Below are 15058 nucleotides of genomic sequence, written 5' to 3'. Positions count from 1 at the left end.
TAAAATAAACCATCTTGCATAACTGGAAACAGATGTTTAATCAAAAGTGAAAGAAGATTTTATTGTGTGAGCAAAGGAAAAAATGATGGCCAAATTAAGTTGGTTGAGCATTTGTCTTGGGGTGTCAGGAAAGAGCTGAAATAGCAGTTCCTGAAAAATGTGACAACCCTCACTTTTCTCCAAGAGATGGAGGCTTTGTGGGAGGGACTTCAGAGAGGAAAAGGAGCTCAGTTGTGGAGGACCAGGAGGATAAATTCAGTGTGCAAATTAATGCCATTAATTTGTCTAATTATATTTTTAAAGTATGTAAATTCATTGCCATCACCACTTCTTGTAGTAGTGAATTCCATATTTCCTAGAGATGTGTACCCTAGAATCATATTGTGAGATACAATTACAATGTAGTTTAAAGGAAACGATGGAGCCATGTAAAGTTAGATTCATCACATTAGAAAGTTCTCTCATTCTCTCATGCATGCACGCACACACACATACATACATAACTGAAGACATGTAAGGGCTGAAAAATGTCTTTCTGTACTTGATTTTTTTTTCAGATTTCTGCATTTCCTGCCCTTCACAATGCTGTGTTGGGGAAATTGATTTAACCATGAGTTTGAAGAGCCTCTGTGAATGTAACTCCATCCTAATCCTAATGGTACAGCCTGAATACATTTTCATAATGTTTCTGCCTGAGTGTCACCTGGGCAGTTTTTTAACTGTAGAATTCACACTGAGCAGTGTAAATTATATTTAGAACTGACAAACTTTGCCATCTTTGTCAGATGTGGAGATCAGGCACTGCAGATGAATCCTGCATTGCCTTCCTGAACGTGTGACAGTGAGGAACAAGCTCCTACCAGTGATTATTCATGAGGGTTTGCCTTAATCAGAATGTGTCACTGCAGATACAGAGTAACTGGGAATGGCTTCAATTATGTACCTGGGATCAGTGTTGCTTGCTACAGGCTTTGGCAGCTGGGGAGAAATGGCTTACCAAATGCAATAGATCGCTTTTGCAAAGCCAGAAGGAAGGATATGGAGAAAGAACACAGCATATTCTGGATAGCAAAAGAGGATAAAGAGACTGGAGGAGGCAGGAGAACAAAATAGTATGTGCCTCTTTGCAGCTCCCGCTAAAAGCCCGCCTCCCTTCCTCCCTGTCAACTGCTCCCACTCAGGCACCCCTTCGCCACCTGGCTAGAGCTCAGACTGGGCACCTGTCTCTCCAGAACTCAGCCAAATGGAGAGGAAACAACTCTGTTTCCCCTGTGCTTGGATCTAGTTGACTTGTTAAGAATATAGTACCTGAGTCTGCTTTTCCGCTCCTCCTTCCAAATTCTTTTTCTTTTTGAGTAGCATCTCTTAGGGTGTAATCCTTTGGGAAGAAATATCTTATTTCTGACTTCATAAACTCCTATGAAAGACCCTTCTGCTGGAGAACAAAGAAAAATACTTCAAATAAAAGTACATAATATTTATGGTTACAGAATTTCTTTGCAGATGAATGATAAGATACAGAGATTTCACTTTTTCGTTTTCCTGTGAAATGTAGCTATGTTGGGTGTTGCTGCATCAGGTTCTTACCTGACAACCTTAGCACCATTCCTTTGAATTTTTAAAAGGCATGGTGTTGAAGCTGGCCGACCAGGAACATTGAACCTATATGTAATCACTGTGTATACCTACGCCCCTATCCTTTGCTCGTCCACACACTACTTTGGTTGTCTGCTGGGAAGAAAAGCAGCAGCCCTCTCAAATCTTTGCCATATCCCTGCAAAATTCTACGCAGAGGAACGTTCTCTCTTGAAGGACATTATTGTGCTATGGAGATATACGGGGCTAGTGCTTTCAAACTCTTCACTCTGCCAGTAGCACCCGTCTTATCCTAAGCAAAAATCTTGGGTCCCAATCCAGCTGTTGCCCAATCTACAAGTGGGAGCAGGTTGGAGTGAGTTTATTTCCAATATTGCTTGCACAATTTTGACATTCTGGATTATCTATAGAGAGCGAGCTGCTAACTGATAATTGTTATAATGGGTTTGAAGAGGCACAGGTGCAAGAAGAATACTGTCCTCTTATGCTTGCTAACTATCTGTTCTAATAGAGGATTGCCTCCCGCATCCCATTTAATAGTCTGAGACAGGTGGGTGGAGGGAGCAGCAGCGGTGGTCTCTTTAATTCTATCGCTTTGGCATTTCTGTATGCTTCCTGCCCCCACCCTGATTTGTTGCTGCTTTTCAATCCCTGATGAAGCAAAACAGATACATCTGCAAGAAAACCCAAGGAAGGGGGTGCTTGTAGCAGCAATGCTAGGGGAGGCACAGCAATCATTCGGGTATTGCACCAATAAGTGGCCCTCTCTGAGCCAATCAGCTGGAGGGGTGGGATTGTGGTGGAGTCTGAAGCCAGCATGGACAGAAGCTTGATCTTTCTAGAAACTTTAAATAAAGTTGCATGAAAAAGGCCAGTCAAAATTCCCTACCATATTTAAGGGCAGAGAAACAATTGGGGGATGATTTCATTACACTAAACAGTTTCTCAGTTTCTTCTTAAGGGCTGTCTGTGTGTGACCTGCCACTGCAATTACTAACAGTACCAACTCTGTTGCAGTGCTTTTTCCCCTGTGAAAAGGCCTCTCACTGCTCTGCCTTATTCTCAGATTGTCTTTGTGGTTTTTTTTTTTTTTTTAACTTGCATCACTGTGAGATGGCTGTGTATTTTCTTTCTATTTTGCATCTCTCCACTGTAGAGATGTCAGAGAAATCGATAATGGATTCAAACAAGTTTTGCTTTCTATGAATCAGGCCTGAAGGTTCCATACCAGATAAGCTTTTCCCAGATGGTTTAGGCTTCTGGACCTCCCCCTCTGCACATAAATTTGCACAAATTTTATTTATTTATTTAGTATATTTCTATCCCACCTTTCTTGCATTGTAGAACTCAAGGTGGCTATATGTGCTTCCCCAGTGGTCACCTGTCCAAGCTCAGGCCAGCCTCTGATGTGCTTCTCATCAACATGGTGGGTGCCCATATGCCGACCATATACTTCGGCATTTAGTGGTATTAACCCCCCACCCAACTAAAAATGCACATTTCCTTTCATGGATTAACGTGTGAAAATGCATGTTTGGGAGGATTTGCACATTTTTGGAAGTGAACATTTTCAAAGGCATGGATTTGTGATCAAACTTGTGCAAAATGCAATTCTGTCAATGAGCAAAAGACAGAAGGAAAGGTGCCTGACAATTCATGAAACATAGAGGGACCAGATCTCTATATCACTATTCTGTATCTCTGCTGCTTGCCTGGATACCTTTGCTTACTGAGTTTAAAAAAGCCCCGTGGGAAGAATTACATTCTCACACCTTCGCCTGGCCTTTGATTGAAGTGTGAGAAGCATGGAGACTACAGGCTGTCCAGAAATAAAGGTAACTTGCACACATGCCTTGGCCACTCATAAGTAGGAAAAGAAACCCAAACTTAACCAGTGACCATTTCTCCAAAATTTTTCTTCTTTATTACATTTCAAATGCATTTATCAAATTGGATGAGAATGGTACAAAAACATGGATGGGGCAAAGCCTGATAACTAGTGGCAGAGGAAGGATTTAGGGGTTTTTGCACATGTGTTCTTTTTATAAGTAATCGATCTGTCACCACTTGCAGAGATGGAGCAGCAAATTGTCTTTCAAACAATTGCACAAAGCCTCTGGAAGGTGTCTATGTAAGGATGTCACGTATTTTAGAGGTGCTGCTTGGGGGTAATGATGGCAGCACTCACTGGACAATTATATGAATCAAGAACACACTGGGCCCTAAAAACCTTACCACATCATGGTAGAAATTAAATGACTTTGGTCATCTGGCAGATGAGCTCCTAAACCGTCCTTTTTCTATTGGCTTAGTAGCAAATCAGACTCAAAACACCTTGTGTATAGTTAGTAGTGTGACATATTTTAACATCTAGCAGTCTACTCAGAAAGTTGGAGAAACCAATTGTCTATATCTAAATTTTTAAAAAATCAGCAGTGATGAGGAGCATAATACATTCAAGAACACATTAGTTTATAAATGCCAGTTCTATAGAATTACAGTGCAATCAATGTAAAACCCTGCAGGACTCCTTACATAGCTCATGCCTTTATGGTGCAACACATCTATTTTACAGAATTCTAAGTAAATGGACAGCATTATTGCACTCGTAGTTAACTAAGGCACACAGAACTTTCAAATCAAACACCTTCTTAGGTGTCAGGTAAACTGGTGGAGTAATTGATTTATGTGAATTTTTATGGCAATTATGCATTCCTGAGGACATTATTTAATATGATCACCCAAATAATTTTACTTAGGCCATATACAATTCAGTGCCAGAAAAGAAAACTGCTCAGCTTTGTTGACATACTGAAGGGGAAACTGAATCATCTTGATAAATATGTAGTGCTGTATACAGTAGAAGAAAACCCTTTCTTTTTATAATCGTAAAGGAGGTAAAAGCCGAAACCCTGTACCTCGTACCAGAATGTATTTTCCCAGGAATGGTGAAAAACAAAATATAACAACTCAGAATAGGCCACAGATATAAAATCTGAAACATTGGTCTGGTCTGTGAGCAGAAAACTGGTATACAGGCAAACAGTGGTACTTCAATCAGAGCCAAGGCTTGGATTGGCAGGGACTCTGCAGCAGTGGCACCCCTTCCCATTCCTCCTCTTGGTGGGCAGGAGCAGCAGAAGAACCCAAGTAGCTGGCTAGTCCTGCTGCTTCCACCCACTTCTGTGGCCCCCACACAGTGCCTGTGGGGCCCTGATGCAGCACTGACCCAGAGGAAGTATGGGGGGATTAAGGGCAGGACACAACTATCCAGGCTCCAGGCTGGCAGGAGCGCTGGACCACAGGGACTATCGCCTGCATGTAGGGCTGGCAGTAGGTAGATGGCAGGCTCTTTTGAGGCCCAAAGTCATCAGCAAGGGCCTGGCAGCACCTGACATAAGGCCCCGTTTCAACTCCTCCCATAAACGAGCAACGTTCATTCAACAAAAAGTAAAAACACTAGAGCCATGTTGCTGGAGCCAAACTTCAGGGAAGTCTTTTGCAACCACTTTTGTTTTCAGGATGGCAATGATGGCAGGAAATAGCGGCAGGATTTTATGAATGCCCACTGTGTATGTGAACCTGGTATTTACACATTCTAGAAAGCCCCAAGTGTGTTCTCAGGAAAGGGAAAAAACTCCCTTGGGTAGTGGGGGTGGGGAGCAAGTGGGGGAGAGAGCCAAGCTCTGACCTTCTGCAGGAACAGGAGTGATAAATCCCAAATGCCTGCTGGCCTAGGAGGATTCCACTCCCAACAGGAAGGGGAACCATGTGGGATGCCACCATATTGGAAGTGCATATGAAATAATGATACAGATTTTGTCACAAAGGCGGACAGGGCAGATTTTCTTTTCATATCTTAGAAGATGGGGTGAGGCTGGGGTAGACAGCCTCTTGCACCTGATGAGTATACATAAGGTTGTGAACTGGACTGATACAGGCACTTCAGCCAATAGACCTGTGTTGCTCAGACCAGATGTGGAGCAAAGAGCTTGCCCTGATGTAGCTCTTTCCCCAGGGCTGTCAGCTGGCACCGTCAGGAGGCTGAATGCTCCAGCAGGGCCTGGGACCAATCCTGCAAGTACTGAGTTGGGTTTTCTGGTTCTGACCATCAGGTGAAGCCCCAGAGCAGCCCTAAGCCTCTTGATTTTTCTTCACGAGTTTCCTGTGCCTCTTTGTTGCACTTTCTGTTTATTTAATTGAGTGTGGAAGCACATTTGATGGAAATTGGGAAATTAAAAAGTTATGAATTTAATAAATGGAATGCTGTGACCTCTGTCCAAGACCAAGAGTATAAACAAAGTATGCACTTAGCATGCCTAGGAGTTAGGGAGCTCTCTGGGGGATTCGTATTCGTTCCTGCATGCATAGCTGTGCATGAGGAAGGTGATAGATTGCATGTGATTACTTCTCGTTTGCAGAGCACCTTTTAATTCTTGTTTTGCTCTTTCTAGATAGGCTTGCCATTCTTCCTATATTTGTACAGTCCGAGTGATGAGGGGAATGATTCTTGTATAGGTACACATTCATCCCTGCAAGAACCCTGAAGACAAAATATCTTAACAAAAATATTCTATATAGTTTCACAGTGGAGTTTGCAGTTGCTCTGAAGCAACACTTGGACATGTTTTTTTATCTAACCTAACCTTCTGAGGTTTGTTTGCTTCTCAATTTGCCAATTACTCTCATGTTGCAAAGGTGGAAAAATGCTGAATTAAATTATATATTTTCTCTTGATAAGGAGAGTTCTGCTGCTCATAAATATTTCATCAGGGAATAAAAAGTAGGTACTTGTATTTATAGATAAGATGTTAAGGTTTTCAAAAATGCAATTGCTACAAGCAGACTTTTGGGCAAAATAATGGGAATGAAATTGAGTGAAACACGACTTGATTCAAAGTAAGGAACTTTCTCTACATCCTTATGGCCATTCTCAAATGCATTCTATGAGGTTTGTGCAACTTGTGGCCCTCCAGATGGTTTGGCACAGAACTCCCATCAGACTTAGCAACCATAGCAATGGTGGTAGGAAGTGTCCCTCAGGGCCTTGAGCTGTGTGTTTGTGTGGGTGTGTTTCCTGGCTTTAATATTTTGGTGTGGGATCTGTTGGTGTGTCTTTCACCAGTTTGCTTTCCATAAAGTGAGTATCTTTCTAGATCTTGGAGCAGAAAAAGGAGTGGTTCTGTGTCCTGGAGCTGAGACCAACCCTCTGCCTTAGGGTAAGTCACCAATTCACACTCAAAGCAGCCATTCTATGAATGGGCAAACCACATGGTAGCCATTTTGTGACAGTGCCTGTGACATATTCTCAAATTCTAAATGTGCCCAGTAGCCCAAAAGGATTGGCTTCCCTGCCAGTGAAGGAAAATTGCATGGTTTTAGTGATGCCTGGTTGTGGGCATGATCACACCAAAGCTAAGCACTTTTATGCCCCAGTGACTAGAAAAAGAAAAGTGATCTAACTTTTCATGGACCAAAGCCAGTGCTGGTATGTAAATGGGAATTTTGTACTAATATCTAGTGCTCAACTGAACTTTCAAAGAATTATCCCAAATTTTAGAGAGGGGAAAGATTTATGGCAAAAGAGGGGGGCAAACCACCTCCCGCTTTTTCATATTTCATCTGGAGTGTTTGAGGAATATTGAATGTTATTCTGGCTGAATGTTTTGTTTTTTTTAACCCCTCTCCAGATATGTTTCAAATGTTGGACATTTGAATGTTTATGGGTGCTCTGATAGGGGTTCACACATCAGTTGGAAAACTTGAGGAATTTGACATTGGTAAATTCTCATGTAAACTGAACTGATCTTTATACCCTGACCTAAAGTAGGGATGTGATTTGCCTCTAGATTTTGTACTTCTTTGAATGCGGTGGTATTATTCCAATAAAGTGCATTAAAATATCATCTTTTGAAATAAGCAGTGTTTGGACAAACATACATTGCAATCAAATATGTTTAGAAAGTCTTATTTTGTATATTTTACATTTGCATTGAAATACATATTTGTATGGCGATTTCCATGCAGATTATTTTCAATTTTGTACAACTGTGAAGTTGATGTAGACCAGAAACAGACTGAGCCATCCAACCCTACAGCTAACTATCATTCTTTTCCAGTTTTGAGGCTGTACTACCCTCTCTAGTTTCAGTAGAGAGGAAACTAGAGCAGTTTCTCTCCTTTCAACTTGTTTCGCTTGCTTTTCAGGAGCTTCCTCATCTTCTGTTCCATTTTTCTTGAAAACCTGAGTCTCACAATGACAGGCTTGGGTCTTCCTAACACCTTCACTAAGTACTATAATATAGAAAGATGCATTTATTTTCCCAAACACATGTGAAGGATGTGATGCTTACAAAGAAAATGTACATTCATTTCTGTCTCTGGGATTAACAGGACATGGAGCAAATGGTCAAACAAATCTGAACAGACCAGTAATAGCTCCAGAAGGAGCACAAACCCAATCACATTTACCACTTCCCCACAAAGATGTTAAATTATAATCCCTTTAAGGTACAGGAAAAAGTCACCATTCCTCAGTTAGCATGGTTGCTTGGGGCATGCTGGGAGCATGCTGTCTAAAATGCATGGATAGCAGCCCAATAACTCAGAGGATTAAGTACAATTCCCAGATGACCTCCACTCCATCCAGAAAGCATATGCAGCAGACATGCCTAACTTCAACTGGAGATCTGCATGATGTTTCCCCAGGCCCACCCTTTGGTCTCTAGGAATATTTTTGAAATTTTTCTAAACTTCGAGGTTTCCCCCCTGTTAGTCACAAATGCTTTTATTTGCATGACTGGCATGCAAACTTGCACATTTTTGTAGCTAGTAAATCTTGTGGTGTTAATTACAAGGCTGAGTTATGGTGTGATAATTCTGTGGTAAGTTTTTGGTTAATTCTTTGACCATACAGTTTGTCACTTGAGTGCTGACGCATTGTGAAAAAGACTTCTGTGCATTTGGGAAGTCCCTGGATTATGCAGAAACTACTGTCTTATTTTTAGATTTAACTTCTGAACTGAACCCACATATGGTATTAGAGGGCTTGAAACAGAAGGTGTGGGCAGAAAGTAGACCTTCCTGTGTTTTTGGACTTCAATTCGCAGAAGACTCTATCAGCATAACCATTGTTCAAGAACGCTGGAAGCTGAGATACAAAATATATGGGGATGTACTCCTGCCAACCCTTGCTGTAGTGTATCCTCATCTTAGGGTTCCATGCAGCTATATGCTGCTCTTCATGCTTTTGGGATGTGGGCAGTTTCAGGACTGTGTGTAATGGCTGCCAGCCCAAAACATGAGCACCTCTTGTTCCAGAGGGTAGATTTCATATCAGGTTGGCCAGCCTGTTCCCTGCTCCCACCCACTCCAGCAGGAAAAACTCTTACCTCTAACCACCAAGTGAGATTTCCCTTACTGTGCAGTGAGAAATGGGTCCTGTATTACTCTGCAACAAGGAAATGCTCTCATCTCCGATCACGACCTGATCAGAAGTAAGAGATTCTTCCTGCAGTAAGAGTGGGAGGAACCTGGGGAAAAATTGTTCATACCTGCTTATTTCTGAGACTTAATTTGCTTGGGAGTACATACAAAGCTTTGCCTTGCTTCCTTGTGTGTAAAAATGATGCTCTTGCTTGCTTCTGAACAAATAGGCAGAGGACTGGTAATTCAAATACTGCTTACTTCTGAATAGCCTTGAAATCAGTAATACACACATTTTTGGTTCTGCCCAGTTTGCCTTTGGCTCTGTTTACAGAAGGAACAAAACCTCTGAGAAACTTTCACAGATTGGAATTCAGTTTTGGAGCTGAGAAAAGTTCTCCAGCCCTATCTTCCACTTACATATTTTGGGGGCATACAGTTCTGGAGAATGTAAAAGGTTAGAGGTTTTCCTTTCCCTTCCTTTCTATCTAAAAATCACTTTACAGTGGAAAAAATAAGTTTCATGGCATAGCAAATATCTTCCTAATCTTAATTCTCTTTCTCCATAATACTTAATAGTAAACTGTTTTATATCTGAGCAAGCTAATACAGTAATACTGAATTTGGTTCGGGAACAGAAAGTTTGGCAACATTTTGCTTCCATTCGTGAACTCCGCATCAGGTGATGAACACAATTGCGGCCATCTGCACGAACACGAATGTGGCCATTTTCCTCGCATGAACACAAATGCGGCCATCTTCCCTGGTCTGACACCTGGTCGTGGCTTCCTCTAGTCAAGATCACGGTCGCAGACTCTCCTTCCAAACAATAACCTCCTCCCCACCCACCTTCCTGTCCTCCACACCAGAAGTCACCTCAAGCAAGGTTAGTGTTCTCTCTCTTCATACTGTACTGTACTTTACTTTGTTTCATATTTTTGTGGTTAAAAAAATTACATATGGTTCAGAACAGATTAACCTTATTTTACATTGAACCTTATGGGGAAATTTGATTCAGTTTGCGATCAATTCGGTTCGCAACCAGAATCGTGGAATGAATTAAGTTTGTGAACCAAGGTACCACTGTATACTGTGTTCCCCTGCCCTGCCCTTCACCTCATTTTTGCTTGCTTGCTTGCTTGCTTCCTTCCTTCCTTCTTCTGATAAACTCATGCAGTTTGCTTAATTTCTGGCTCCTTTGGATTGGGGTAGACAGTGTGGTACCCTCCAGATGTTTTTTGGCCTGCTATTTGCATAAACCCATCCAGCAAGGTTGGTGGTCAGGGATTATTGGAGTCAAAGTTCAAAACATCTGGAAAGTTCCAGTTTGCTTACCCCTGCTTTAGGCCTTTCTCCCAGCATTGCTACAGGTTCAGCAACTACTTAACTTTTTCCAGTTTGGAAGCTTGCAGAAACCTTTCTAACTGTTTTGGTTATTTTTTTCTACATAACTAGGAAGTCCCCAAGGTATGCACAAACCACTCAGTTACTTTTGGGTGGCCCTGTTGTGCTTCTAAGCTGGTAGGCACTTCCAGAGGAGATAATGATGATACAGCACATGAACTTGTCAAACCTAATTTCATGGGGGATACTTAAGTACCATGCTCAACATGTGCAATACAAGTTCCTTTCATTTGTATTAACAACCAGACCAATCTACTAGCTTAGATTAAATTGGTAGGAGAAAAATGTATGATAATTTTCTCATTGAAAATGGATGATAGAAAACTACAATTATACATCTGCAGCTGTGTCATTCCAGTGCACTCTAAGTCAAAAGTAGCCCAGGATGCTGAGAACTAAAAAGGTTAAAATCTATGTTTCAGCAATTGACCGTTCACAAAGTGGGTCCTCTGACATGGATTAAACTGCATGCTGACCTTTTGGTAAGTAAGCATTTTTTCTGCTGACACCCTATCAATACACAAAGCAAGCAATATCATTCGAAAAGACATCTGTGCTGGCAGACAGGCAGGACAGTATTGATGAGTCATGACCTCCCAGTCTGGTGAGGAAACAAGGACTAAACCCCACAGATTATATTAATAACTGCTATTACATTGCTGCTTTCAGAACTATTGAAAGAAAATCTAAAATGCTGTGACTGTACATCAGGGCCTTTTAAAGCAGTGGGGACAGAACTCAACACTCAGAAGCATGTGTGTGCTTGCAATATGAATGCTTTTGCATTACGCAGCAAGGTGCCCAGGCAATTTTGAACTAAATTCAAAGAGGACTTTCAGGATTAGCAAAAGCTTTACAGTTACCCAATTCTTCTCTGGCTCGGATTAAAATTTGAACTGGAGAAGAAATTCCCAGTTACCCACCCTGTTCTCCAAACATTTCCATGTCCTTACAGGCTCAGCAATGGCAGCAACAATGTGCAGGGAGAGTGGAGGAGGCAGGTTTGCCCCTTTTCTGCCCCTGTGTGTCTCAGGGGCCAACTTACTTTTCCTCCTGCCAAGACTGGGGAGTAGGGATAGCCTCCCTCCTCCTCGCATACAAGCCATACTCTTCCTGCCTTTGGTGCCAGGAGGAAAAGGAGGTAAAGGAAGAAAGAGAGAAACCTCCTCCTGCTGCTCCCTCAGCTTGCTACCACTGCTTTTGCTGGCCAGATAAGTAGGGGAAGGTGTTACGGAACTGGGAGGGTTGGTGAGAGGGAGTGCTTTGCTGAGCTTCAGATTACTTGAGAAATTCCGTGCACTTTCAGTTTTGGGGTTGTTCAGAGTAAATAGAGACAGCATACTCATATCTAGTTGCAATATTTTTGCTTACAGTCTCAGTATATAAACCAGAGCTTACAGGCAAGCAGAATCACTGTGAATGCTCCAGGTTGTGCTCAGGTTAAAGGAGGGGACAGATTTATGAAACATTTCACCAGAAAACTCTTTCTTCATGATTTCTGGGAAAGTATTGTGAGACAACTAAAAACAGGAAAAACAAAAAGAACAACAACAGTGCTTTAGTCTGTTCCAAGAAGCTCAGCGTGGAATATATCCTTTGCATGCAGAATGTCTCAGGGTATTCAGATTTTAATTAACTTGTTCCATTTGAGTTGCATGGATTGGACTGAATTGTCCATTCCATCATTCACAAACCATAGAATCAGATTTTTTCCCATTCTGAAAGTGACATAAATAAATTTGCAAAGAATGTAATTTTTCAAATGTTACACATACAGTATTTTACTTTTTCTTAATAGCATAATGTACTTCAACTAACTTTCAGTTAATTGATGCATGATAATTTAATTTGGCTTTTAAATGTGTGTCTCTGGAATCCACCTGATCTATAGATGTCAACCTGATGAAGAACCTGTAGACCAGGTTTCTACAAATTAGCAGACATTCAAACGCATTGGAATCCACTACCCCTATATCAGGTAAGGCTGCCTGCTTGGAACCGTGAATTGCTGCTGCCAGTCAGTGTCAACAACACTCGACCAGACAGGCCAGTATAAGGCAGCTTCCTAGGTTCCTTTGTTGTTTAGGATGGCCTGTGTGACAAATGCAAGGGGTCCTGCCCAACCTTAATGGGCTTCTCTTGACCTTAGTGTCATCAGCACAGAACTAAATCTGACTGGCCAAACAGAATTGCAGGTGAACTCTTTATGGCCATTATTTGATTGCTAAGTTTCAGGCAACTCTTGAGGAATGAAAGAGAGGTGAAAAGATGCTGACAAAAGAGCAAGACAAATGTAATCACTGGCTGCAAGCAATTCTGAATACCCAAGGAAAAGATAGGATTAAGGCTTTGTGGAATTGCCACTCAGTCACTAATTTTGAATAGTAGAGAACATTTGGCTTATCATTTCTACTCTGGATAAATCTAGCAGCTATCAGATCTGGCAACTGCTACAGTCACTTATGGAAATTGCCCTGCTTGACACTTTTGTAGTATTACCACCAACCCATCTACGTAAGAAAAACAGGTATGACTTTAAATTCATATCATAGGATCCATATTAAATCCATATCATAGGATCTTTTCTCATTTTTACCATAGAGTAGGTCGCCCTGGCCAGAGCGACTTATTTTATATTGTTATTTCTTGTATTTTAATTTATGTTGTGAGCCGCCCCGAGGCTTCGGCGAATGGGGCGGCATAGAAATGTTTTAATAAATAAATAAAAATTAAATAAATAGGTGCGGGACCTTTGATCCAGATCCTAACTTGGGGTTGGTGGGGGGGGGAGAAGGAGCTTTTAAGATCAAGGTTGGGAGCTCTGCATCATGCCCAGAGTAAGAATAAAAAAAGAAAAAAGGCATAGTTGCTAGAACAATCTCAAAATGATGTTTTGGCTTTCATTCACTCTCTGACCATGTCAGAATGTTCTTTCTCTTGTGACAGTAGAGAAGAACAGAGACGTTGCTGTGCACTGTGATTTTGTAGTTCTTATCTGTTGCTACAAGAAAAAGCAAGATACTGTTAAAAGATAAGCCTGCGGTTGTGACACAGGGAGAGCTGGCAGAAGGATGTCTCTAGATGACTAGGCCAGTAGCTGTTACAGTCACTCTGAGGTCTATTGCTATGTAAACCTTCATTCATAGGCTCTTGTGTGAACTGGTTCCCTTGGCTATGCAAAGTATTTCTCTTTCTCTACTGTAGAGAACTATACTATACTATAGTGAACTGTACTACAGGACCAATTATACATGATTCAACTTACATGCAAATTTAGCTTAAAGATAAATTTCCATTTTCTCAGGAACAGAACACATTCATAACCCAGGGACTGAATGTATCTAATTCCTTCTGTGTGTGCACTGCATTCTACTATATAACATTACCATAATGGGTTATATCGAAAGCTAGCTCTTTCTAAAGTAGATCCATGTAAACGATACAAAATTGTTCTGTTACCGTTGTTAGTTGCGAAGTTTCATCCGACCCATCGTGACCCATGGACAGCATTCCTCCAGGCCTTCCTGTCCTCCATCATCCCCCAGAGTCCACTTAAGCTCACGCCGACTGCTTCAGTGACTCCATCTAGCCACCTCATTCTCTGCTGTCCCCTTCTTCTTTTGCTGTCAATTGTTCCAAGCGTTAGGGTCTTTTCCAGTGAGTCCTTCCCTCTCATTAGGTGGCCAAAGTATTTGAGTTTCATCTTTAGTATCTGGCTTTCTAAAGAGCAGTCGGGGTTGATCTCCTCTAAGACTGACTGGTTTGATCTCCTTGCAGTCCAAGGGGCTCGCAGGAGTCTTCCCCAGCACCACAATTCAAAGGCCTCCATTCTTCGGCGCTCAGCCTTCTTTATGGTCCAGCTTTCGCAGCCATACATTGCGACTGGGAAAACCATAGCCTTCACTATACGAATTTTGGTGGCAGGGTGATGTCTCTGCTTTTTAGTATGTTGTCTAGATTTGCCATAGTTTTCCTACCCAGTAGCAAGCGTCTTAATTTCTTGGCTGCAGTCCCCATCTGTGGTGATCTTGGAGCCCAGGAAAATAAAATCTGTCACTACCTCCATTTCTTCCCCATCTATTTGCCAGGAAGTGAGAGGACCAGATGCCATGATCTTAGTTTTCTTAATGTTGAGTTTCAAGCCAACTTTTGCACTCTCTTCCTTCACTCGCATCAAGAGGCTCTTTAGTTTCTCTACACTTTCTGCCATTAGAGTGGTATCATCTGCTTATCTGAGGTTGATATTTCTTCCGGCAATCTTAATTCCAACTGGTGATCCATCTAGCCCCATCTTTCTCATGATGTGCTCTGCATATAAGTTAAATAGGCAGGGCAACAATATACAGCCTTGCCAAACTTCTTTCTCAGTTTTGAACCAATCAGAGGTTCCGTGTCCAGTTCTCACTGTTGCTTCTTGACCCACATATAGGTTTCTCAAGAGACAAATAAGATGGTCTGGTACTCCCATCTCTTTAAGAACTTGCCACAGTTTGTTGTGATCCACACAATCAAAGGTTTTAGCATAGTCAATGTAGCAGAAGTAGATCTTTTTCTGGAACTCCCTAGCTTTCTCCATGATCCAGTGTATGTTGGCAATTTGATCTCTAGTTCCTCTGCCTCTTCGAAATCCTGC

The 15058-nt window shown here is 41.7% G+C and overlaps 1 long non-coding RNA gene across 1 annotated transcript in view; it reads left to right on the top strand.

Moving 5' to 3' along the window:
- Positions 1 to 10167: 10167 nt before the first annotated feature.
- LOC123017264 overlaps positions 10168 to 15058 on the top strand; it is a 26407-nt gene continuing 21516 nt past the window's right edge. The window contains exons 1-2 of the long non-coding RNA XR_006413565.1: positions 10168 to 10907; positions 12317 to 12403. This is a non-coding gene — a long non-coding RNA (uncharacterized LOC123017264). The remainder of the gene's footprint in view (positions 10908 to 12316; positions 12404 to 15058) is intronic.

This window comes from Varanus komodoensis, unplaced genomic scaffold (assembly GCF_004798865.1).
Source record: "Varanus komodoensis strain SLA01 unplaced genomic scaffold, ASM479886v1 scaffold9, whole genome shotgun sequence".
Taxonomy (NCBI): domain Eukaryota; kingdom Metazoa; phylum Chordata; class Lepidosauria; order Squamata; family Varanidae; genus Varanus; species Varanus komodoensis.
The sequence above is the reverse complement of the archived record's forward strand: the minus strand, read 5'-3'. Positions and strand labels throughout refer to the sequence as shown.